This window comes from Leucopleurus acutus (genome assembly GCF_964270905.1).
Source record: "Leucopleurus acutus genome assembly, chromosome: 11".
In the NCBI taxonomy this organism is placed as follows: domain Eukaryota; kingdom Metazoa; phylum Chordata; class Mammalia; order Artiodactyla; family Delphinidae; genus Leucopleurus; species Leucopleurus acutus.
The window spans coordinates 62,581,628-62,598,820 of NC_139152.1; positions in this window are offsets into that span (position 1 = coordinate 62,581,628).

Below are 17,193 nucleotides of genomic sequence, written 5' to 3' on the forward strand. Positions count from 1 at the left end.
AACATACTGTGGTATTTCACATCCATCCACACAAATGTCAAGGCTTCTGAATTGTTGTTGTTTTTTTAATGACACTCCAGGGGAAAGAATAATGATATGAAGTAAGTTATACGATGGCCTGGAGAAAGACTGGGAACAAATTCCCCCCACCAATACATATTTTCCAATATCTGACTGGTGATTTTTTTTTAAATAACACAAGAAGCAATACAGGCATTGACAATTATGGCAAATGTATTCAAAGTCTGCTGTGGGGTTAACTTGCCATCTTTAGGAGATGTCATATTCAACTTTACCACCACCCAGGATAAAGGGGGGGGTGGGGTTCCATCTGGACTTTTTTTTCCCCTTAAAATCAGGGATATTTCTTTGTCTCTACCCATTCATCCAATTCAAAGTACAACAAACTTTGCTACAGAGTGTAAGACGTTCAATACATATAATCATATACAGCTAAGCTAAGTTCCATTACACTGAGTATAAAATTCAGAATATTAGAAAACCTCTCACTGCTTCCTGTTGTATTTAGAATAAGTTTAAAAAGAAAACCTCAACTCTGGATCACGGCCGGCAAGGTCCCATGTGACTTGCCATGTTCACCTCACCTTCTGCATCTCCTTCCCTGTGCTGTAACGATACTGGCTTTCTTTCTGTTACCGGAACATATGAAGCTTGTTCTCACCTCAGGGCTTTTGTTCTTGCTGTTTCCTCTTTTCTGTGATCTTTATGTGACTGGCTGGTTTTCATCATTTAGTTCTCATCTCAAAAACTGCTTCCCAGAGAGGACTCCCTGGCCACCGTAACTGAAGTAGCTAGCCCTCCTGTCACCTCCATCCAGTCACCCAATTTTATTTCCTTCGTAGCACTTTTAATTATCTGAAATGAATTACTTTTTAGATACTTATTAACGTCTATCTCCAGCCCTCCTACCTGAACTTCTTGCATAAAAGCCGCATGAGGGTAAGGACTTCTCTATCTTGTCGCATTGACCCCAGCACCTAAGTCAATGCCTGGTGCAGAGTGAAAGTAGGATAACTGAGTGAGTTGAGGCTCGATGAGCTAGGAAAACTGTTAAAGCATTAAATGGTTTCAGAGGCACTTTTATCACTCATTTATCAATCTATACAGCCTTCCTGTAGGCCCTAATCCTAAGCAATTTGTTAGCCTGTATTAGTCAGGGTAAGAGTTAAACTTACCCTTGTAAGAGTAAGAGATCTCTTAACAGTTATAAGAGAGAAACTCTATAATCTCAGTGGCTCACGGCACAAGTTTATTTTTTGCTCTTATCACACTACAGTGTGTATTTATGGCCGATTGACTTTCATGTGCTCATCTGGGGACCTAGGCTCCTTCCATCTTGTGGCTCTACCTACTTCTAGAAATTGCTGCTGTCTTCATTTAGTCAACAGGTGGGGAAGGAGACTGGAGAAGACAGACATGCATCTTAACGATTTCATCCACCATGTGGTACCTGTCACCTCACTCTCGTTCCATTGGCCAAATTCAACCATATAGGCCACGTGTGACTGCCAGAGAGACTAGGAAAAGGAGTCGAGCTGTGAGCCAGGAGAAAAGGAAGTAGGATTTGGTGAATGCTGTTAAATTAATTCAACAAGGAGCCCATTAGACTGAGGTGCTCCAATGCCGTAGTGGCCCCCAAAGGCAACCAAAATCTAAGCCTGTAAATGCCCCAAGGTTATGAAATCAAAACACTAAGGACAACCAATTACAAACAGCCAACTAGGCTCTAACTACAGTCAATCAAATAATTTCCTTTCTTTGCTTCCACATTTTCTCTGTTTAAGGCTTTCCCCTGCTCCTGCCTGTGGAGCTCTCCTAACCACTTGTGGTTTGGCACTGAGATTCTAGTCAATTTTTGTTCCAATAAACTCTAAAAAATTTGAGTATGCCTTAGTTTATCCTTTAAAAACACACAGCATAATCCTTGAGGAAAGACTGCCCTCTCTCCCCCACCTCTAGCTATGCTCCAAACTCTTCTTAAAGAACCAGAACCTTCCTTTTGGGATCACCTCTGGTTGTAGGTCCTGATTCAATCAGCTGGTGCTCCTCTGGGATGCACCCCCTACCCCCCAAAATCCTGTTTGCTTTCATTTGCTTTTAGCCAGGCAATGTTCTTGGTGTACTTATTAAACGTTCATTTCAATGCCTCTGAGCCTCCGACATTGATTTCCTGGTCTTGGTCATGGTTTTGTCTAATAGCTGGTGCCTTTCACCTGTATTTCTCATATCCCTGACTCCTCACATCATGTCTGCATTAGCTTTGTATGGCTCTATCACCCCTCTACTCCTCTGCACCAGATCATTTGCATTCAGTTCACTCTATCCTTTTTTGCAATCCCTCCATTGGAAGGACTTTCCATATACTTCTTCATGTTAACTGCAGCACCTTTTCCCCTAAGAAGTCTAGACAGTACTTTAAAACTCCCTTTTACATTGTAGCATCATCTTTAGGACAATTGATCATCACATTTTGGGGAGTTTCCCATAGCCATTTATCAAAGCCTGCTTTTATAATAGCAACATGGTAAAATTATGAAGGGGAAATAATATGTGCTTTGGGACTAAAGAGATCTGGATTTAAATCCATGTTCTAATTTGTTAACTGAATCATCCTGTGGAGATGGCGATAATGTTATTACACAGATTTATTGTGAGGATTAATTAAAATAAGAGTGCTTAGTATATAGCAGTTTCTCAATAAATATTAATGGGTAAACCTACTGCCTTCAGTTATGATTCCTATTCATAGATGGGAAATGGGATCAGTAATATAAGATGGCAAAATGGAACAAATGACTAATTTGACTTTGATGGCATGCAGTCTCTGAATGAAAGTTTTGCTTTGCACAATGAGTAGTCAAGACTCAGGAACTGGTTCATGAAGTCTGCAATCTGACAGTAGCAGCCTAGGGAAAACCCAAGCCACAGAGTGTAGGTCCGCACAGGCCGTGCACTGCACAACTCAGGGAGGTGCCATTCCCATAGCTAACGATGCGAATAACACCTCTGGGAGCTGTTTGGTGAAAGAGTCCTGGGGAAAATTGGTTGGATTTGGTTGAAATAATTCTCTTGATATCTTTCATTACAATTCAGAGAAATAAGATTTTCCAGCTAGGGTATGCTTCGAATTACTCAAACTCTGCTTAATTATATTTGCTCGTTTTAAAAATATAAAACAGATGAGAGTAACAGGATCAAAAAGTTAACATTTACATGTGCAAATGATTGGAAACATTATTTACCTAAATTTAATTATTTTTTAAACTTGGTAGAGTAGGCTGTCAAGTTAATACAAACTCACTGATCAAGTGGAAACGAAAATGAGAGCATTTTTTTCTTGATAATTCTTATTTGATATTCTTTGAAAACAAGACATAGAATGGCTGACTTGCGTCAATCTGGTTCAACAAACAGAAGGTATTTTTCTCCTCTTGCCTGTTCATTCTAACTTACTCCAGTTGAGTCTCCCCTATAGAAAAGATACAGTTTCCCAGACCTGCTTAGACAAACACCATAAGGGAATACGTATCAGATTTACAGATATTAGTGTACTGTAAGCAGCACGGAAAAAGGCAGTCTGTTATTTGAAATTATAAGTTCTCATCAGAATAACTGGTATGGATTTATATAGTTACTGTCCCTGACACCATGTGGTTATGAATATTTTTGATATAGTCCAAAGAAAACAAATTACGACAATTCCCTCCTGCATTGTCAATTAGGTGAGCAGATGTAACTGCTTAGAGGCAAGAACTTTGGGGAACCATTGCCTCTGTTACCAAAATGAAAATGGGGCTGGATGTTTGGGGCTTCCTACTTAAGTCCCCTAATTACATTTACTAAAGCAAATCATTAAAAACAAAAAAACACGACTGCTGTTTTATTGGCAAAGGTTTGGAAGATATTATCTAACAGTCCATTAAAGATGAAGTCAAAATGATTAAATGTCAGTTACTATGACTCTTACTTCTTTAGCTGTCAAGGTTTTTTTTTTGCAGGGGGAAAGGGGACATTCCATTAATTTTCTCAGTCCAACAAAAATGAACTTGCCCTTACTAAAGCTGGCTTTGCTCTTTGGCTCATCCTTTGATGTTTTTACAACCCCCAGGTCTCTGACTCTATCTTCCAGAGTCCATTTAACCAGAGAAGAAATGAAATAACTTGAAGATGGCCTTGTTAGCATCTTATGCTGTCAAATTAATAAAAGGTCTCACCCCTGTGTGCATCCCCCCTATTCTCCGCATTTTTATTGGGAATGAAAAGTTCTTTTTTCTGGCTTGGATCTGTGTGTGTTCTGGCCTTAACCAAGCTGTCTTCATTTTCTAAATAGAAACTTAATGCACATAAAATTAACGACAAATCTGATTATGGTGATTTGCATAAATTAGAAGACATTTTTGTTAATTTCCGAGGGCTTATCTCTACAGGACATATAAATTTGGATGCTAATTAAGCCAGGATTACCTTTGTTAATGAATATAAGCACACATTAAGCTTTCTAATGAAGAGCAGGGTGCACACTTGTGGTGAAGACACTATGCTATAGGGGCTGGTGGAACTAAACTCATGTTGTGATATTTCACAACACAAGGATGGCTCATTTATATTAAGAATATTTTTGTTAGTCTAGATTTTTTTTTTGGACCAACTAAAGCAAAAGAACAGGAGACATCTTTCCCTTGAAGAAAGAGGGGTTTGACAGGAAAAGAATGTCTCCTGTTCTGCTATAAAATTAACATGAATAACTCATCCCAAGGAGAAATCGCTCTTTGTTCTTAATTGGCTCCTGGTTACAATGGGCATGCTCTTCAATTGACCTTAATTTTAGGTGGACTTTTCCTTCTGTGTTTCTTCAGCCCCAGTAACGGGTTTTCAGTATGATTGGCTGCCTGCATTTTTTTAAATGTAGTTTTTTCCTTTTTTAAAAGTTTTATTTTGGAACATAGTTGATTAACAATGTTGTGTTAGTTTCAGGTGTACCGCAAAGTGATTCAGTTATACATACACATGTATCTATTCTTTTTCAAATTCTTTTCCCATTTAGGTTATTACAGAATATTGAGCAGAGTTCCCTGTGCTATACAGTAGGTCCTTGTTGGTTATCTATTTTATTTATTTATTTATTTATTTATTTATTTATATAAATTTATTTATTTATTTATGGCTGCGTTGGGTCTTTGTTGCTGCGCATAGGTTTTCTCTAGTTGCTGAGAGTGGGGGCTACTCTTCGTTGCGGTGCACGGGCTTCTCATTGTGGTGGCTTCTCTTGTTGCGGAGCACGGGCTCTAGGTGTGCGGCCTTCAGTAGTTGTGGCTCATGGGCTCTAGAGTGCAGGCTCAGTAGTTGTGGTGCACGGGTTTAGCTGTTCCGCAGCATGTGGGATCTTCCCAGACCAGGGCTCAAACCCATGTCCCCTGCATTGACAGGCAGATTATTAACCACTGCACCACCAGGGAAGCCCGGCAGGCAGATTCTTAACCACTGTACCACCAGGGAAGTCCCTGGTTATCTATTTTAAATATAGCAGTGTGTACATGTCAATCCCAAGCTCCCAATCTATCCCTCCCACTGACCCTAGGTGTCTGCATTTTATTGATGCTAAAGAGAGTTGTGGAAAACTTGGGGCAGGTCAAAAGCAAAGTCATTCAAGAAAATTGTAAGGTCTAAAAAGGACTGTAGGGACAGCCCTGAATAGGATTTTGAAAATGGTAAAATTTGCCTCTGGGATTTAATTTTCTCTCTCTGTAGACTTTTCTTTTTCTTCTTTTGCTTTTCCTGTGTGCCTATGTTTAATCTTCTTTCTCTATTTTTCTTTTGCCTTATCCATAAGGTATCTCCTGTTAATCCTCTCTATATTCTCAGGGTGGGCATGCTCTGACTAGGAGTGACCCTATGCTCTGAACCGCCCCCCATCTCTTTCCATCCATCAGACCTATGTGTTCTGTGGTCCAGGGTTAGCTCAGGACCATATTGGGTGACTGGTTGATCTGAAGAACAGAGTCAGAGCAAACACTGGCTAGAATGAGGTTGAATGAATTACTCCTCTGAAAGTAGCAAAACATGTCACACTGTAAAGCACACAGGCTTAAGTCCCATGTTCAAGTTCTGCCTGTAATCCTTTCCAGATATTGAGAGGAGTCCTTTAAATTTCCTACGCTTCAGTTTCTGTGTCCATCAAAGGGGGCTAATTGAGAAATTCGAAGAAGACCACATAAGAGTGAATAGTTGAGTGTTTGCTATATCTGTTACGTAAGTTAATGCAACATCTCACGGACTAACACAAACAGTGAGCATTACTACACCCGTTTTGTAGATGAGGGAGAAGACACATGGAGATGTTGATTAATATAAGCCATCATCTTTCTTGCCTGGAATATTGCAATAGATTCCTGACTGGTCTACCTTTTTCCACCCTTCTCTCTGCTCAGTCTACTCTAGGATACAGCAGGCACTCTGCTTTATATTTTCCCTTTAGCACCTATCATGGTCTAATATTCATACAGTTACTTCTTTGTTCATTGTCTCTCTCCCCAACTGGCACATAAGTTCCATGCGATAAGGAGAGACTTCTGCTGTGTTTATTGCTATATCTCTAGTTGGCATATTATGGCTCAGTAAATATTGGCTGAACGAATGAACTAACTTGCACCCCTTTGTCACACAACCAGTAAGAGAGAAGATTTGATCTCAGGCTCTCTGATTCCAAAGCCTTAACCATGAAACTTTATTGCTTTGCAAACTATAAAATGCTAAGTAAATAATAATTCTCATGTGTCATTTAGGAGATTATGGTGGTATATGGGAAAAGCTCGTGTCCCATTTGCCTAAGCTGAGAGTCTGGGAGGATTTGATTGCCTATTACCAAAACACTGATTGGGGGTGTAGGCTCACAAAAGGGTAGACTGCATTTCCCTCCAACCACTGTTCTTTTATATCTCTCCTTTCCAGTCATATATGGAATGGCTTAGGTAAAGTCTAGGCCAGGAGAAGACCAGACTTTCAGTCATAGTTGCTATGACAAAGTCGTAGGGCAATTGTAGCTGCCACTCCCCGCTGCATTTCTATTCTGTTGTTCTTTCTCTGCCTTCCCCTCCTCTTACTTTCCTTTTCAGCCAGTTTTCCCAGTTCTACAACTGTCCCATGGCCTGAGGGTGGCACTCCTGGGTTTTTCCTCGCTGTGTTGGTAGTATCCAAGTGAGGAGACTGTTGATCCAGTCTGGACCAGATCAACCCTCCTCAAATCCTTCCCAGCTAAAATTATGTATCTGAAATCTAAAAGACTTGTACATTAATAAACTGCTGTGTTCACACTGAGTCCCAAACTCAGAGACTGAAACCAAGGGAGAGAAGTAAAACTGAAAGACCAGACAACGGTCTAGAGGTGGAACAGATTAAAGGCTGTACAAGGCCAGTTGTTTCTTCTTCCATCTTTGGGTGGTCTGTTCCCCACAAGTCGTATTTGGAACCCAGAGACACTCAGTCAAAGAGCCTGTTCTTATTCTCAGGGGTTTCCTACTGCAAAATTGCTTTGTGTCTCATATTTCACTCACCGGGGATTTCCTCTCAGGCTTACTTTATCTTCTTAAGGCCCTTTTCCCAGCTTGGTGTAGACGAAGCTATGCACCTGCCTTCAACTGTTGACCCTCCTGGATCCCCTTGGTTGCTTAGTAGACATTTTTGGTCTGGCTCTTCAACAGTTTATAAACCATTAACTACAGCTATATTAAAGTTTGAAGAATCAATTCCTAGGATTCCGACAAAGGGTTTCTTTATAACTGCTACAAGTTTAGGCATTTTTAGGGGGAAAAAAAGTTTTAGACATTTTTGGGAAATCCAGCTTAGAAATTTTTAGGAAAATGTTTCAGGTGTACCAGCAGGCAAAAAAATTACGGCATGTCCAAATGCTTTTAAAAACACTGAGTTCACTCTGTGTTTTTAACATCAAGGGATAAACAGTCTGATTTCATCTTTCTTAGAGAGTGGGAGGCCCCTTCCTTTGCGACCTTCTGGTTTTGCTTTTAGTCTCCCTCCATGAAAACTTCCGTTCCAGCCACAGAAGACCGGCTGCTTTGACATTCCAGAAGCCTTGCTCCATATAAGAGTGGTGTGAACGGTATTTATCGGCTGTGGAGTGAGGTCCTGCTGATCTTGGTGTTGGTCCAGGATCATTCATGTTGCAGAATGTTCTTCGGATATTACTTTTTTCCATTGCTTGTAGGCACCTCTTGTTTCCTTTTCTGACCTCTTGGAAACTAATCTTCTTTAGTTTCAGAATTCCAGGATTGATTGGGATTTATGAAACAAATGTGAAATAAACATTGCTTTTCATTACTGATTGTTAGATAAGAAATGAATCTAGCCATGCCTTATTTTAAAAAGAGTTAGTCTTGGGAGCGATTCTTCATTTAGAGTAAATTCTCAGTCTGCATTGTGAAGTGAGTAGTACTGAAAACTTAACATACCTTAACAGAAGAGGAATACAATGACAAATTCTCACTTGCAGCTGAGCAGTGATTGGGACCAGGAAAGAGAAATAAAGGAATCGTGGTAAAAGCAATAGTTCACAGCTTTGAAACTTAAACATACCGGGCACTATAGCAAAGTACTTTATATGCATTATCTCATTGAATCCTCAGAGTGATCGGTCTTACAGATGAGAAAAGTGAGAGCCAGAGATTTTGTTTTGTTTAGTTTTTGAAGTACGGTCGATTTACAACGTTTCAAAGCGATTCAGTTATACGTATACATACATATATATATATATATTCTTTTTCAGATTCTTTTCCATTGTAGGTTATCACAACACATTGAATCCAGTTCCCTGTGCAATACAGTAGGTCCTTGTCGTTATCTACTTTATATGTAACAGTGTGTATATGTTAATCCCAAATCCCCAATTCATTCCCCCCTTCCCTCTTTGGTAACCATATGTTTGTTTTCTATATCTGTTAGTGTATTTCTGTTTTATAAATAAGTTCATATCTGTCATCTTTTTTAGATTCCACATATAAGTAATATCATATGGTATTTGTCTTTCTCTGTCTGGCTTACTTCAGTTAGTATGACAATCTCTAGGTCCATCCATGTTGCTGCAAATGAGCCAGAGACGTTAAGTATGTCCTCCAAGTTCACCCAGATAGTTAGCAGTGTAGCTACCTTTCACCTAACAAAAAAACTCTGTGGGTTTTTTTGGTTTTATTTTTTTTTGCCTTCCCTATATCGAGCAACGAACCTTCCTTTTGGCTTCTGGTTATCGACTATGGAATTTCAGGGAAATTCCTGTCTAAGGAATTTTTTTCTCTCAGTCCTGTTTGTATCTACCTCCTTCCTATTTTTCTCAACTTCCCCTTTTTTTTTTTTTTTCTCCAGGCCACAAAGTATAGTAGAAAGAGAAAGGATTTTGGAAATAGGCAAAGTCTATTCAATTTTCATTATGCAACCTTCCGAAGATAAGAGCTGAGGCAAATACCTTAGTCCTTTGAGCCCCAGTTCCTCATATTAAAAAAAAATTAGCTTTTTCACAGAGTAGTTGTAATGATTAAATATGATAATGCGTGGGAAACTTGAATATTCTGACCCTTGTTCAGTTGCCTGAAGTTTCTGCTTTGTACAGTGTTTCAGTTAATAGAACATACATCCATTTCCAAAAGCCCTAAGAAACAATACAAATCATTATGGAGCGTCTAAAAGAGAAAGGAGCAATCCCATTCAACATCTATCAAAACTTCCTAAAAGTGCACTTCTCCCCAAATTATGGTTCACAGTGCAGCTATCCCAATTCTGTCCAAAAATATTAATTCTTCCTCATTTCTCTCTCTCCCTAATGTCCCAGCCTGACTGTCATGTTACCCAGGTCTGCAGGATGACTGTTCTGTTGTCTGAGTTTGATTGAAGCGTTGCCTCAAATAATTTCTAAAGTAGATTTGCTGGGACAAATACATGCAAAAGCAAAAAGCTTCCCTTTTTTTCTCTTCCTCCCCATTTTTTCCCCTTCCTCCTCATTTTTTCCCCATTCATCTCTTTCTATTCAATTATTTCTTAGAAGGAAATGACTTATATTCCTCAAAGCTAATAATACTCTACTGGAACTTCTCTAATAGCCTTTTTTTTCTTTTTGTCTTATACTTTATGGTTATCTGTGTCTAATTTTTCAAATGGACTCTGAGTTCATTGATTTAGTTAGGAATGCTTTAGGCTGCAAGTAACACAAATTTGACTCAGGGTGCCTTAAACAGAGGTTGTTTTTCTTACATACAGTATGTCAAGATGAAAGAAACCAGCTGCTGGCATTGGTTTAGCAGCTGATCTTTGCAGAGCCAAAGTCTCTGCTCAGCTAAGTCTTTCATTTCATCAAGAAAGCTTTCCTGGAAATTTGAGCAGATATTTTTGTATATCTCATTAAACAATGTCAAGTGACAACACCAAGCTTCAGGAAGCCTGGGAGCTGAGAAACTCCATAGGGGAGGGGAATACGAAGAAAGGGGGTTGGGATCAGGCCTCACATCTGCCTGTTCCTTAAAGACAGAACATATATCCTGTTCAATCCTACTTCGTTTTGCCTAGTGCCACTTCTGGAACATAGAAAGCGCTCAGTAAATATCTGTTAAATTGATGAATTTATGAATAAATAAAAGAATGGATGAATGACTTTCAGCCGCCAAGGGCACATTAGGCTTTAGGGAGTATTCTTTTTTTTTTTTAATTGAAGTATACTTGATTTACAATGTTGTGTCCGTTTCTGGTGTACAGCAAAGTGATTCAGTTATACACACACACACACACACACACACACACACACACACACACACACACGTATAATTTTTGTTCACATTCTTTTCCATTATAGTTTATTATAAGATATTGAGTATAGTTCCCTGTACTGTATGGTACAACCTTGTTGTTTATCTATTTCATATATAGTAGTTCTCATCTGCTAATCCCAAACTCCTAATTTATCCCCCCTCCCCCCCAGTCCCCTTTGGTAACCATAAGTTTGTTTTCTATGTCTATGAGTCTATTTCTGTTTTCTAAATAAATTCATTTGTATCATATTTTAGGTTCCACATATAAGTGATATCATATGGTATTTGTCTTTCTCTTTCTGACTTACTTCACTTAGTATGATAATTTGTAGATCCATCCATGTTGACGCAAATAGCATTATTTCATTTTTTTATGACCGAGTAGTATTCCATTGTATATATATACCACATCTTTATCCATTCATCTGTCGATAGACATTTAGGTTGCTTCCATGTCTTGGCTATTGTAAATAGTGCTGCTATGATCATTGGGGTGCATGTATCTTTTCAAATGAGAGTTTTCTCTGGATATATGCCCAGGAGTGGGGTTGCTGGATCATATGGTAACCTTAATTTTAGTTTTTTAAGAAAGCTCTATACTGTCTTCCACAGCGGCTGCACCAATTTACATTCCCACCAACAGTGTAGGATGGTTTATGGAGTACTCTTTACAAGACTGATTGGAGTTAGAATGTGGTGTAAAAATTTTCCATGCTGAAATTAGGAGAAAATGGTTTAAATAATCCAGACTCTGATTTTTAGAAACTCTTCAAAAGGCTTAGAAAGTGTTGACCTAAAACAAGTAGACTGCCAGATATTTCTCCAGCAAAGATTGGTACATTCAGGATCAGCAGAGAATTGCAATTCAGGGTCTACAACTGTGGAAAGCCACGTGCAAGGGAAGGAGAACACGTTTATAGAAGGAACAAGGAAGTTGGGAAGGCTACAGTAAACAAAATGTCCATGAATTTTCATTGGCTGAGTCCTTGTCAGGAAAGAAGAGGAGTCTGTCTTCTTCCTGTTGGGCTCTGCTATCGTCCTGGGGCATGAGAGCTCCCAGTTCTGGTCTCAGGACTATTTGATTGAGGTTTCTGTTTATTAATTTTTTACAAAAGGCTCAAAGGGTATACTATGATGTTTGTTAGTTGTATGATCTTTATAGTTATACTAGCTGCAGGATAAGGGAAATATTGCTAAAGAAATCTGGAGGAATTGATGATCTGAACTGGATAAAATTGTGGCTTTCTATTGTATGCGTCATCTAAAGACTTATTTGTTTTTGAACCTAAAAGTTTTAAAGTCATAGAACTGATGATAATTTGGGAGAAAGTTACCACAAGATTATGGCCTGAGTGGCACTGTCCACATGAGGTCAATCCCACTTGCCTTCATTCAGTGATGTCCTTGAATCTTAGAAAGTCTCTTCATGCATGGGCAGTACCCTCTGGAAGAATACAGGCACACCTTTTGTGGACTAGCCTCATTTTCACCTCCGTTTTATGTCTTCATTGTTGTCTCTTTGCTTCTTTTTTTCTCACCGTATTTTGTGTATCTTAAGAGCTGTCTATATCCATCATGAGTAAGGCAGGGTATAAACAACTAGTTAGTGATCAGGCATGGTACTATTTTCTATGCCCATTTCTGAAATGAAGAGCTGAAATGATTTGTGTTTTTAATTAAACATATTCAGAAACAGGCACAAAACCTGATAGAACTCACATCAAAGGGAATTCAAAGTGTTAAAGATTACACTTGAAAACATATCTAGGCTTCTTTGAAATGTGACACATTGTAAGTGCAATGGTGGTTTGTAACATAATGCCAAGCTGTGAGTTTAGGCACCTCATATGGTGTTCATATTTATGATGGGGAAATCTGTTATTTTCACAATTGCCAACCCACCCTCCCCCAACACTCACCCTAATACTCCTTGGGTGATTAAAATGTATGATTATTATTTCATTTGAATTTTTGCCTTCAATTAGATATATAGGAAAGTAAGAATTCTTTTTGTAGGATTGATTGGGATTTATGAAACGAATGTGAAATAAACATTGCTTTTCATTACTGATTGTTAGACAAGAAATGAATCTAGCCATGCCTTATTTTAAAAAGAGTTAAGTCTTGGGAGCAATTCTTCATTTAGAGTAAATTCTCAGTCTGCATTGTGAAGTGAGTAGTACTGAAAACTTAACAGGTGGCTTAGCAATTGATGCATAAAGGAAAAGAATTATTACCACACCTTAACTACTTGCAGATGTCCTGGGTATGGAAATACATGCTGCTTTTGTTTCGTAGTGTTGTCTTGGCTTTTCATGTTTAGTGATTTTTTATCCTTGGCAGGACTGTCTGTAAATAAATCCAAACGATTTTTTATTTATGACATGGAGAATTTCAACTAGAGGGAGGGAAATCTGTCAGTGAAGGAAGAAAATGTGAATGGATACAAATGGAATAAATTGTTTTTTATTCTTATTTAGTGAATCTAAGGGAAAGTGATTGAATGGTGAGCACAGGGGAAGTGAAATCAGAATTCCAGAATTCCGTTTCATGGTAGAATTGCTCTAGAAACTGCATTTAAATCTATTTTCAATGTAAGCATCAATTTTTGGGTATCACAATCCTTCTGTCAAGTGAGATTTATTACTGCACTTTGAAACATTATAAAGCTTTATTTCACAGTAGCTGGTGAAGCTGTTGAGGACTCCTCTTCCCCACTCTTTTGACTCTAGCCCCACAGTGTTAGAAACTGTATGACAGCACAAAATACCCTCCCTCATATCACAGTGGAATATGAATCCTTTTTGTGGAATTTGCTATAAACCTTTAAAGTACAAATAAAAAGCCCTAATGAAATAATGAATCTAGGTAATCATTTTCAATGGTTATTAACATCACAGAGGGGCAATAGAAAATTATGTGACTCCTATTGGAAGTTTACAATATCACCCGTAATGTATTTTTGGTCAAAAAAAATCCAAAGTTTTATCAGATTAAGCTTTAAGTCTAACTACCAGTTTATAGAGAGTAGATGGGATAGAGAAATGTATAAAAAGATGACACAGGAATTTATTCATCAAAATCAGAACATGAGAAACTCTATAGGACAAACAATCTGGTTTCTTTGACAAATGAATTGCCAAGAAAAAAAGGAGGGGGAAGCTATAGATGAAAAGAGACTTAACATTAATGTCAGACAAAAGCAATGTATGAACCTCCTTGTTTGGAATCTGATTTGGATACAATTGGGGAAATCTGTATGCTGATTAACTGGTTATTTAATAATATTAAAGAAATATCCGTGATTTTAATGTGCATTGTGATTGAATGTTATAAGTCCTTACCTTTTAAGATGTCTAGAATTTGCTTCAAAATAATTTGGGCGGGGGGAGATGGGTGGTTTAAATGAAATAAGAATGGCTATGAGTTGATAATTAATGCAACTTGGTGATGCATTTGGTATTGGAGATTCATGGTATTTTTCTACCTTTATGTTGGAATTTTCCAAAAGTAAACAACCAAAATTTAAAAATCATTACAGCACAAACATACACACAAATACACACACCTCCGTAAGAGCTCAGATTTTATTCTGACAATTGCAAGCCTTGACCTGGAGTGCTCTTTTCCCCAAAGTTTTTCTTCATGTCTTCCCCAAAGCCTACTGGATGATCTGGTCTTCATTTGTATCCATGTAGTTCTCTGTGCTTAGTCCTCCTGTTTTTAACATCAAGTTGTAATTGCTTAGTCACCTGCGGAGTGGAATAATATTTCTGAATAAGCTTTTTGTTTCGCATCTTTACTCTTATCCCTTGCCCTTTACCTCATTCAGCCGGCTGAGCAGTTTTTGTTCATTGCCTCGGGGCAGGGGTGGTAGAGTAGACGCATAGACACAAAAAAGAAGTTGATGTTTGACCTTTGAGTTTTAGAGCCTGGGCATCACGGAAGTAGAAAGGACCCATGTAGAGATAATAGATTTGATAAAGATGTGACGACTTAGAGAAGAATTAACCCATAGCTAGGATTCCCTGAGTTGGAGTATGGGAGACAGGGATGAGGTGGAGGGAAGAGAGCCTAGTGGGAGCAGAGATTGATGGGATCCAGGATGATACACCAGGTCCGGAGGGTTCACACAGATAGGCCTGCAACAGTCTCCAGAGAGAGCTTGCTCACATCTGACCATCCTCTAGAGTGAGCGCTATTTGGCACCAGCACCAGGGAACTGTATGAGAAAGTCCACTCTCATTCCAGTGTGGAGTTTATGTCACCTTAGCTGTCCTGCTCATTAGTGTGGGGTCCCCTAGTATGGGGGAGGGGTGGAGATAGAGGGAATATAACCTACTGAGAGGCAGAGACAGGTGAGATCTGGGATGATGGGATATGCCTGAGCGCTAAACAAATTCAGAAGTAAAACCAAGAAGTGGCAAATAAGAACCACAACATCACCCTTATTATTGATAAATCCTAGGTTGAAGATGTAGAGTATGTGTTATAGAACCCCAGATGAGCTAGATGCACCTTCTCTCCTCGCTGGCAGTGCTGGAGGAAGGGCAGGACCTCTCTCCGGGAGGTGACGGGGTGTCCCGTGAAGTTGTTGGCCACTCCCACTGCTCATCCTGGTAAGCAAGTTTGCTCTAGAGAGGAAAAAGGGAGATGATATGAACATGCCCAGTTTGTTCTTCCCACTTTTATCAGGTATAGAAATAATTATACTTACCTCTCTCACACAATTGGGCTGGAGAGCCAGCAGTGTTACATTAGTTGTGCTGCTCTTGACATTAAAGGAAAATCAGGGATGAGGAAGAGGCTGTCCCCCCTAAGAGTCAGGAATCAGCACACCACTTATTATCTGACAGAGTGACAGTGATATCCATCTGCACTTTGCTCAATACCTAATCAACTGATCGAAGAGAGCCAACCACCATCTCAAAATCCCCATACCTTTGGAAATGCCACAGTGGAGACTGTGAACATTAACCCCCAGAGGGGCAATGATGGCTGTAGCTGAAAAGCTGAACTCTCATTTACCCATGCAAGTGGTGAAATTCATTTCTGTGTGTGTGTGTTCACCAAAAGTGTATAATATTTTTGGAGACAAGGATTAGGCTTTATTCAAAGTTGTATTAGTGTCTGTCATAAAGTAGGGACCCAATAAATATTTACTGAATGCAATTATAGTAACATTTTATTAATGGTATTTTTAACAAACAAATATCTTGGCCGCTGAGATCAAATCCACTTGTCTTATGGATTAACCCCACAATCATAACCCCACACATACTCACTTCTAGATTGTCATTTCTTACTAATTTTGTAAGTAAATCTTCAAAACATTTACTGCCTTGCTGTATTAAGAATGACTTAATTCTCTTCAGTAGTTGAAATAGTTAATGGAGGCTATAAGTTTATCAGTACTTCTTCCCTTTCATGTCCAAGAGTTATGGAAATTGAGTTGAGTGTTCTAACCATGTTTCTCATTCAACACAGTATCATCCAATAAATCAATCCTTAACTATTCATGTCACTCCTTGAATTGATATACAATTTTATCAACTTAGAAAAATATTTTGCTCAACTGTCTAATTTTCTAGGAGGTCTCTGCTTTCTAAAATTTAGTGTCCTTTTCAAGTTGTGCAAGATCTCATGTATTATTTCATCTTGTAGTGACATTTGTCAGTTATTGACGACTCAGCACCAATACCTCTTCCTACCTACACTCTGATTGTATTTAGGGAAATTAATTCTCTCCATTGTGTCTTGGTCTGGTGGTAAACCCAGGTATTTGCTCTGCCATTATGGACTGTAAAGTGATTTCTAGAGGCTCCTTCTATCGGATCCTTTATCTTATCATTCAAGAACCACCTAGATGTAGGCATATGATAATATCAGAGTCTCATGCAGCTTTAAGTCTTGAGTGGAATTATGCCAGGTTGGAAAATATTATTGTTGGAGCTCCTGAATGCCAATGGTACAATCTGGGCATGATTGACAGCAGTTTCAACTACAAAGACCTTCTGGAGTCACTTGATTTAGTCTCGTTCAAGACTGATTTTTCATCTCTTTCTTCCAATTTGTGGTTCCCCCACATCCTTTCAATTAATCCTTCCCTTTGTTTATGTTTCCCAAGACAGTTTCTGTTGCTTGCTACCATAGAACATTAACTAATTCACTCAGCCTGGGTGGAAGCATCATGAAGTAGCAGAAACCCTGAGCTAAGAGTCATAGGGCATGAGCTGTAGTTGTGGCTTTGCAACTCACTTGCTTTGTAATCCAGGAAGAAAAATCCCTTAACCTCTTAGGACTTTAATTTCCTCCTCTGTGAAGACAATAGACCAGATAACATTAAAGATTCCATTTTTTTAACTGTGAT